The sequence below is a fragment of the Curcuma longa genome, chromosome 4 (genome assembly GCF_044706935.1).
Source record: "Curcuma longa cultivar G26 ecotype Majalengka, Jawa Barat chromosome 4, ITB_CL_G26_1.1, whole genome shotgun sequence".
In the NCBI taxonomy this organism is placed as follows: domain Eukaryota; kingdom Viridiplantae; phylum Streptophyta; class Magnoliopsida; order Zingiberales; family Zingiberaceae; genus Curcuma; species Curcuma longa.
This window is the reverse complement of record NC_133864.1, coordinates 14,385,727-14,394,688: the sequence shown is the minus strand read 5'-3', so window position 1 is coordinate 14,394,688 and position 8,962 is coordinate 14,385,727. Positions and strand designations below refer to the sequence as shown.

Genomic DNA, 8,962 nt, shown 5'->3' with positions numbered 1-8,962 from the left:
AGCTGAAGAGGTTGGCGGCGAGTGAGTTTGATGGGTTGAATCGGAGAGGGTAGACGGCCCGAATAACGGTGAAAGTTGGACGGTCCAAGTCAAAGAATCTAGTACCTACTTTGACCTCCAACTATTGAACTTTTGACTCAATGACTTACTCTGACACGTATATTGGTTCCCCTTCCACCCCCTCCCTCTGACCGTATAACAACGGTCTCAAAAGGTGCGCTCTATGAATAAATTCTATTTATGCTGTAATCCCGCTTGTCCTGTACCTTCCAGACTCCAGAGGCCAAAACTATCTTGGTACTAAATTGTACTATAAATTACATGAAGGGGGACAAATTCTCCTTTTTCGCCGACTGATGGAATTCACACGGATTCTTCTTTTATGATATTATACTTCAACGCTGACCTTTGTCTTTTAAGCATTAACTGGCATTGCTTTGCATTACTGTTCTTTGTCATCTGAACACCCAGTGTTCCACTTTCAATTGAATTTATTCCTCTATCTGAGGCAATGTACCAATATATTCTCGGTTTCACCAGCAGTGCTTGGACATTAACCTGCTGGCCCAAATAAACGTTCCAGTCAACAAAGAAGAAAGGGTTAAGCCTTTTTGAGAGGCAAATGCTTATACTCATGAAAGCTAAAGATTGTTTTGGCTTGTCAAGTTTAAGGGAAACCTGAACCTAACAACTTCGGCCAAGTAGCTTACAGATGGAATTATCGAACTAAATTACATTTTGGTAGGTCGAACGGAAAGTTTGGCATTCAAAAGATGCCTGACTCTAGTTTGCTCGAGCCTCGAGGTCTTTGGCTGTTGAAATCTTCATCACTGTAACCACTGAAAAGGAATTAGCATTATTTCTACCCTCACTCTCTGTCTCTCTGTGCATAGTTGCGTGTACTAATAGTAACCACACACGTTTTTTCTTTCTAAAGAAAAGTAATCATACCTGTGTGTGTGGATGCAGATTATTCACACAATCTATATCCTTCCCTACCTATTAACATGAAACATTTGGATTTGCTAGTAAAGCATTACTGAGATACAGGCGTTTATCGGTTTGTATGTTTCTGAAAACCCTTTCTTTGATTTGAACTAGGAGCTTTAATGGTCGCCTGCGTCTTTTTCTCTGATCTTTCTTTCCCAAAGCTGTCCCATTGTTTTTTCATGGTATGCTGAATATTTTGACTCAATCCTTTGGAAGAACGCAGATTTGAACAACGAAAGCAGGGATAGAAAAAAAAAAAGACACCTATGGACTTCACTTCACGATTGATGATGAGAGTGAGGTTGAGGAAGAGATGCATGAAATGATCCGGACACTGCTCCGAGTTAGGAGGCATCACACCGAGTAAAAGTGGTTGTAGGCTGATGCAGTTGGTGGACGCACTCATGATTACAATGATCAAAAAGAGAGAGGAATAAGGATCTGAGTTCTGTACGTTGGAACTCACCCCATATTCTCCATATTGCCTCATTCCTTAATCTTCATTCTATCCCGGCCACATGCATGCTTTTTTGTTACCAAATCATTGTTGCTGGAAAATCTGTCTCTACGAAAGCTAGGCACACCTTCATGCACAGCAGAAACACTTTTAAGTAATTAATGGAAAAGAAAATCACTATCATAAGCATGATTATGTCACGCTACTAGGGCTATTGGATTTATTAGTTTCTTCTGAGAATAACCATGTTTCTTAAGAAAATATATCATATAGGCCAGGATCAAGTACATTTATGATCACCTATAAGAGACTTTTTGCTTTTTGTGCTTTTTTTTTTCATCATTCCTGGAATATATCAAGCTTGTTATCAACTTCCACATATCCTACTTTGTCTGGGGCCAGATGTTGACTACACGCAGCACTTACAAATACGTATCAAGGAGTCCTTTCATCTCTAGCACTTGTCAAACATGTATAATGTCTTGTTTGACATGTAAAAATATGATCTACTTAATGCTCTATCTATTTAATTTATTTAAGATAAATAATTAAATATGAACAGCAGCATAACCGTATATTTAGATCCCTGGATTGCACTGCAGATTATGGTAGACACTCCTATGAACCGGGCTAAAGTGACAGCTAGCTGGTTGGGCAGTTGTCCAATCTCCCCTGTCAATCCTTCTCATATACACTAGACCATGTAAGATGTGACCTTGTTTTAGCTACCATAGCGACCTCCTCCTCATTCATAGCTAGCACGCAATTGGCCATTGAGAAAGGCAGCCTCTTCATATCCTTCTTAATGGTTGCTGCGGAACCTACGTGTTACTTGTTGGCGTAATGCAAGAGCATTCTCCCCGTCTTTCTTAACGATGGATTCATTTTAGCAAGGTTTAAGGATCTTAAGAAAAGCAGAGAGGTGGGGAAGAAAAGCTACAAGCATGGTAACACAGATCCCTATGGAGTGCTGCAAGGTCTTGTATTGATCCAGATTTTTGGCTTAGTGGAGTTCCTTTTAGATTAAAAGGCCTTGTGGTTGTTGTAGTCTTCTCCTTCGTTGCCTAGCTTTCTCCTGCGACAACACACACCTTGTGGAAGACGATGGCTGGGCTGTTTGTGCCATTGGTGAGTGGAAACTTGATCTCCGATGGCTTTGCATTTTTTGGTGATGTATGTGATGAGTGACCCTCCTCATTTTCATAGAGTGGTCGGTAGCGTTAGTTGAAGATGAAATCCATGAGCAATAGCGACTGGCTTGGCTTCTCTCTCTCTTCTCATATGAACATGGAGGTTGCTTTGGAGTCGCCACATCATCATCAGAATCATGAAAGCCATCGTCACTGCCAATCTCAACTGACCGCCACAGCTTGTGTCTCTTCTTCTGCAGTCTTCTTTCATTCTTCCACCGCTGAACTCTGCTATGGAGGGGAAGGAGAGGCCGCAGGGCTTTACTCTCAGTTGCCTGTCATGCCACTGAAATCTGATGCCTCTCTTGGCATCATGGAAGCCATCGCCGGATCACAACACTCAGGTCTTTGTCGAAACTTTCAATTTCATTTGTTGGCTCCTTCCTTCTAAACACAAACTGAACATCGTTTCTAAAAATACTTACATTTTCTTTTTCAATTTTCTTCTATTTGTTGAAGGAATCCTACCGCCTTCGCAGCAGGAAACTTGAAGACTTCTTGGGAGGCGGACCCAACACGGGGGCCCATCATCACTACGGCAACTTTGAAAGGGAAGCAATCGCTTTGAGCTTGGATAGCCTCTTCTACTACCAAAATTCACACGCTGAAAGTGCTCTACATGGCCACCAGATTCCAGTAGTGCAACACCATCAATTGTTCTTGCAACCTGAAGGGATGTGTGCCGGGCTACCAGAGCATGAGATGTTTCAGGGACCGCTGGAGGTGGGAGCCATGGTGGAAGAAGATGGCCTTCCGAGTCTCAAAAGTTCGGTGGCTAGAAGCTATAGCACTTGCAGCAATCAGCTGGATGAGGAAGGAAGAATTGGCTCTAGTTCTATTGATGCGGTTGGATTCGGGGAGTTGCAATCCTTGAGCTTGTCCATGAGCCCTGTATCTCAGTCAAGTTGCATCACGGCTCCACCACCTATGTCTTCTGCAACCGAGCGTATTTTTCCTGATCCGAATAAGAAGTTAAGGCCTGGGAAAGGATGCTTAAAGCAGACAGTCCATAGGAAGTCCATTGATACATTTGGGCAGAGAACCTCTCAGTATAGAGGTGTTACAAGGTCAATACTCGTTGGTGCATATCTTGTTTTTGTCCTGTGCATGCATGCTTGATCTTTTCTATTGTACGTTGCAAATCCTTTATTTTCTTCATCTTAAGGGTTTTTCATGCTTTCAGTTCATGTGACTTTCCATGCATCAGGCATAGATGGACTGGGAGATACGAAGCACATCTTTGGGACAATAGCTGCAAGAGAGAAGGTCAAACAAGAAAAGGCAGACAAGGTTAGCAGAACAAGAAAAATCCAATCTCTACATTATAAATGAAACAATAACATTCAATATTGCTGCCGAGATTTAAGTTTATTGATAACCTTCACTAACTTGGTATGTGATATTTTTATGAATGGGAATGCCACGATTATGCCCTCATACAGTGTATCTTGGTAGGTCTCCTGAACTCAACCCTTTGCTCCAGTTGTTTTCTCCATAATATTATCAGTAAGCATCGGTTTGGCTTCCTTCAGGAGGGTATGACACTGAGGAGAAAGCTGCCAGAGCTTATGATTTGGCCGCATTGAAGTACTGGGGACCATCAACACATATTAACTTCCCTGTATGATCCATCAATTTAAAGATCTTTTGTAAATATACATGGATTGCTAACACTGTTGCATACTTGGTGGGTTTGATGTGCAGTTGGAAAGTTATCAGGAAGAGCTGCATGAAATGAAGAACATGAGCAGGCAAGAGTATGTTGCCCACTTGAGAAGGTATATCCACTTAGATTTCTGTTCAATAGTTGTTTCCGATTTATTGTGTTCATAATTTTTTGAGGGCCAACAAATGGTTGCAGAAAAAGCAGTGGTTTCTCACGTGGGGCTTCGATTTACCGAGGAGTAACACGGTAATCTTTCATAAAAACCATTGTTCTTGAATTGGTTCCAGAATCTTTGAATTATTTTTTGGATTTTTCTATAGGCATCACCAACATGGAAGATGGCAAGCTCGAATTGGTAGAGTTGTCGGAAACAAGGATCTTTATCTGGGAACCTTCAGTAAGTTTCCCAAATAATTTGATGCATATGGTCCTACCTTGATGGGCCATTTTTGTAGAGCCTTAAGAAACTAGATTGTTCCAAGTTCTAAGTGTTGAACTAATCAAGCATGGCATTGCCAGGTGCAATCACTCTTGAGTTAGTCATCATACAGTGATATTCGGTTTACTAGCTAAAACCTTTAATGGTGAAGAGGGAATGGAGCCTTTTTTTTTTTTTTTTACTACTTGATGCAATGTTCATCATTCTCACAGAATCTATAACTTACAGATACTCAGGAGGAAGCAGCAGAAGCATATGATATTGCTGCATTAAAATTTCGCGGAGTGACTGCTGTTACTAACTTTGACATTACGAGATATGATGTGGAGAAGATCATAGCAAGCAATACATTACTTCCAACAGAGCTTGCTAGGAAAACCAAGTCAACTGAAGCAGGAAAAAGTGTTCCCTGGGAGAAAAATCTGTGCAGAGAACCAGCTGAAGGAAACAATATTTCAGGTTCTGAATGCAAGGCTCTCTATCAATTCACTGAGACACATCTATCTACTGAGTCTCGTGATCATGAACCCATGATGATAAGTGGTGACTATAGGAGCCCAATGGTGTCATCGGCAATTAATGGCCTTGCAGGTTTAGACACAGGGAGTTCTGTGCAAGGAATAGGTGATTCTGAGAAGATGAGCAATGCCCATTTGTCAAACCAATCGTCCTTAGTGACAAGCTTGGCCAGTTCCAGAGAAGGGAGTCCTGATCGGATTGGTCTCTCCATCTTGTTTTCCAGTGGCACACCCAAGTTGAGTCCCCCTCCACTTGCTTCATCAATTCCTGCAATGCAATTAAGGCCGACGATTTCCATTGCTCAAATGCCTGTTTTTGCTGCATGGAATGATGTTTAAGCTGGTCATGATTACAGAGCATGCATGTAGGGTCCGTGATGGAGCAACAGCCAAGAAAAGAAAGCAAAGCCTTGATGGCTAAAGTGAGGTGAGAGGGTGCTTTTTTTGTTTGTTTGTTTATTTATTTCAGTTGTCCTTAGCAAGATTTGTGATTCATGATCAATGTGGAATCAATCTTGCCTCACATGTCAGTGGTTTCTTTTTCAATCTCGCTCGAGGGGCCATTTTTATGGAGAATTTTGCATAAAACAGGGTGAATTCTTCAAGAACAAACATATCATAGTGTTCGATGATGGTTTGTTTCTCTACATTTGGTCTCTGCCAAGTACATTATGAAAAGCAGTTCCATGACTCGAAAAGAATCATATTGACTTTTGACCATCACATTGCGCTATGGTCTGCCAAATCCTATTGATTGCGATCAAAAAAACATTCTCCTTTTCCTCTGGGCTTTGCTCATCCAACATTCTTCTTTTTCTCCATAAAGGCTAGCTGTAGATTCTTATATTGAGGAGGTAGGACATATCTAGGTACGTGAATATGGTAATATCCATGAAACAAATGGACGTTGTATTTTCGAGTTTTGCAAAGAAAAAAAGAAGTCGAGTCAATTATGCTGTATGATCTTAAAAAGTGAGCATTGAGTTTGCACAGAAGTTGCTGCTGGAATCTATTCCTTTGCCTAATGCAACTTCACATGCAGAGACAGAATAGTTCATTGCGCCATATATCAGATTGACAAAGAACAGCAGCTCCAGCTCATTGCTGTAAAACTTAGCAGAAACCTAGCATTGCCATTGTACAACGCTACCTTTGTTTGCATTATGGATGAGTCTGGAGCTGGACTTGTGCTCCACCTACAAACAAGAAATCATAATTATTGCCATCAGAAATTTTTTTGGGCAGTGGGACAGTAGCCTGAGAAATTAATTTCACATGGACGTCACTGTTATCAGAAAATGATCAACATTTTTTTAAGGAAAGCAGGAAACAAAATGTGCATGAACCAAATCTAAGCCAATTGGATCTTGTTCCCAGCGAGGAAGCAGCGCAATAATATTTTTCGTATCATATTTTGGTTTCCGCACAAGTTTCGGCAACTTGTAATGGATTCTATTCAGCTTGTACTTGTCTGCTAGTAGCTACAGTAGAGTTTCTTGTTAATTTCCTTTATATTGGGAAAATGGGAGCACGCATTTCACAGATCCTATCATACCCGCAATAATTTCGATAGCTAGCTCATGTTTATACTTCCCAAAGCAAGCGTTTTGAAAGTAAAATGAGTAGCCAATTCAATCGAAAAAGCCAAACGTAGGTATGGTGCAATGATTTCCTCTAAAACACTGCATATATAACTCTTGGTACCCTGAGTGCTGATTGGTTGCAGGAAAGCATGTGGACGAACAGCTTGATACCCTCAGGAATTGAGGAAGAAACGAAGACAGTGGGATCGGGATGGGTCCCCTAATTAAGGCCACAGTTGGAGTGGAACTCTACAAACGCATGGTGGAGGAGGGCATTGTTCGATTTTATCGAGATTCAAACTCATTGTCCTCTTTTGTAAGTCTGTTCCGTCATAACCAACTCAGCTATGTTCCAGAGGCGCTGTCTGCACTTAACTGATACTTATACAATGCATAAATAATAATAATAATATTTACAGATATGTTTGATATGGATGAACGCAGTAAAAAAACACTCGAATTAGATGGGAAATAAAATGAAATAAAAAGGAGATAGTTCATTTTATTCATTGTTTGGCTGGAATAATAGAATAAATTAATTAATATAAAATGGTATAATTATTGGAATATGTCAATCGAACTAGTTTGTTTTATAGCCCCTATTCTACTTTATTTTTATACTCAATTTGGTTGTTATGATTCACTTATTGTATCTGACTTGCTCAATTCGATTAACTTAATCGGTCCAATCTATACATCCAATTCGATTGGTTTAACTAGTCTAATTTTTTACTTTATTTTATCAATTTAATTACTTGGCCCGGTTAGCCCGACTACTTCAATCATTTAATTTAATTTTCGACCCATTTCCTTACCTCAACGTTAATCTTTAATGATTTGTAGCTCCACTAACTTGCTTGGCTTGCTAGACTCAATCGATCAACTTGGTTCTCTCAACCTAACTAATCTGCTTGGCCTATATCAATCCATTTACTTGGCTTGACAGACCACTGAAATCCGTCATCTCAGCGATTTTACACGGTCGATCTCACGATCAAAAAGTAAATCGAGAATTGTAGTCAAATCACTCCATTTGGTTGTTTGATTTACGTACCATAGCTAGTGCATGATCAATTTGTCTTCTTTAATTCACTCAGTTTGTCCAATCATCCCGTTCATATAGTCCCATTAGTTTACTAATCTATATAGCCCAATTGATTTGCCAACTAGGCTCAGCCTGATTTGCCCATCGGCGTGCCCAACCAACTCGAGTGTCCATTTTGAGCGCTCTATCCGTGGAACGTGTCCTGACCCTTTTAGTCAGTTCCCCACTAGCCCATCCAATTTGCTTGCCGTCATCCATTTCTATCCTAGAGAAAATTTATCACTACGACAAGCAATAAATCGAAACACTGGATCATCATCTTGGTGCGAGTTGTTGGATTTTATCTCCCTATTTGTTTGTGACATGTAGATTTATATTATTACGGAACTAATCCATTAAGCGATATAATTATGGTTAATTATAGATTTGTATTATTAAAAAATTCATAATCCCAGTTAGTCGCATTGACTAAATCCCTGTACCGGTTATTTTCCACCGACCACCAGGGTAAATCGGAAAGCGCACGCAGCGGCCAACCCAGACGCTCAGTATCCTTTGATACGATCCTCATTTGGAGGAAAATTCTTGCAAATACGTCATAGCTATCAAGTGCCTAGGTGACAACCTGTTAAATTTATATTATTGGATGTATAATGAGTTGATATTAGAATTAAGCTCATTATTATACATAAGATGCCGTCCTCATAGAATTGAGTAATTTAAGATCTCTCTAGTATTGATTGATGAGGAGAGTATGGTATGGTTACTCAAATTCTTACGGAAGATCTACAATTGGTGACGAATTTGTTTCGTTGTCGATCAGCGACAAATTTGATTCGTCACCGATTGATGACAAACTTGATTTTCATTATCGATTTGCGACGATTTTAACGATGAAAATATTTTTCGTCGCTAAAAAAAATTTTTTATCGCTAAAATTTATGATGAATTATAAAATTTTCGTCGTAAAAATTTGTGACAATTTTATTATTTTATTGCAACAAAAAATTTTATCGTAAAAACTTTTACGATATTTTTTTTTTAAAAATTCATCGTTAATCATAATTTTTCTTG

The 8,962-nt window shown here is 39.7% G+C and overlaps 2 pseudogenes; both read left to right on the top strand.

Moving 5' to 3' along the window:
- Window positions 1-25, top strand: part of LOC141827133 (AP2-like ethylene-responsive transcription factor ANT) — a 2,111-nt pseudogene extending 2,086 nt beyond the window's left edge.
- Window positions 26-2,677: 2,652 nt separating this feature from the next.
- LOC141826540 (AP2-like ethylene-responsive transcription factor ANT) lies at window positions 2,678-5,652 on the top strand (annotated as a pseudogene).
- The last annotated feature ends 3,310 nt before the right edge of the window (window positions 5,653-8,962 follow it).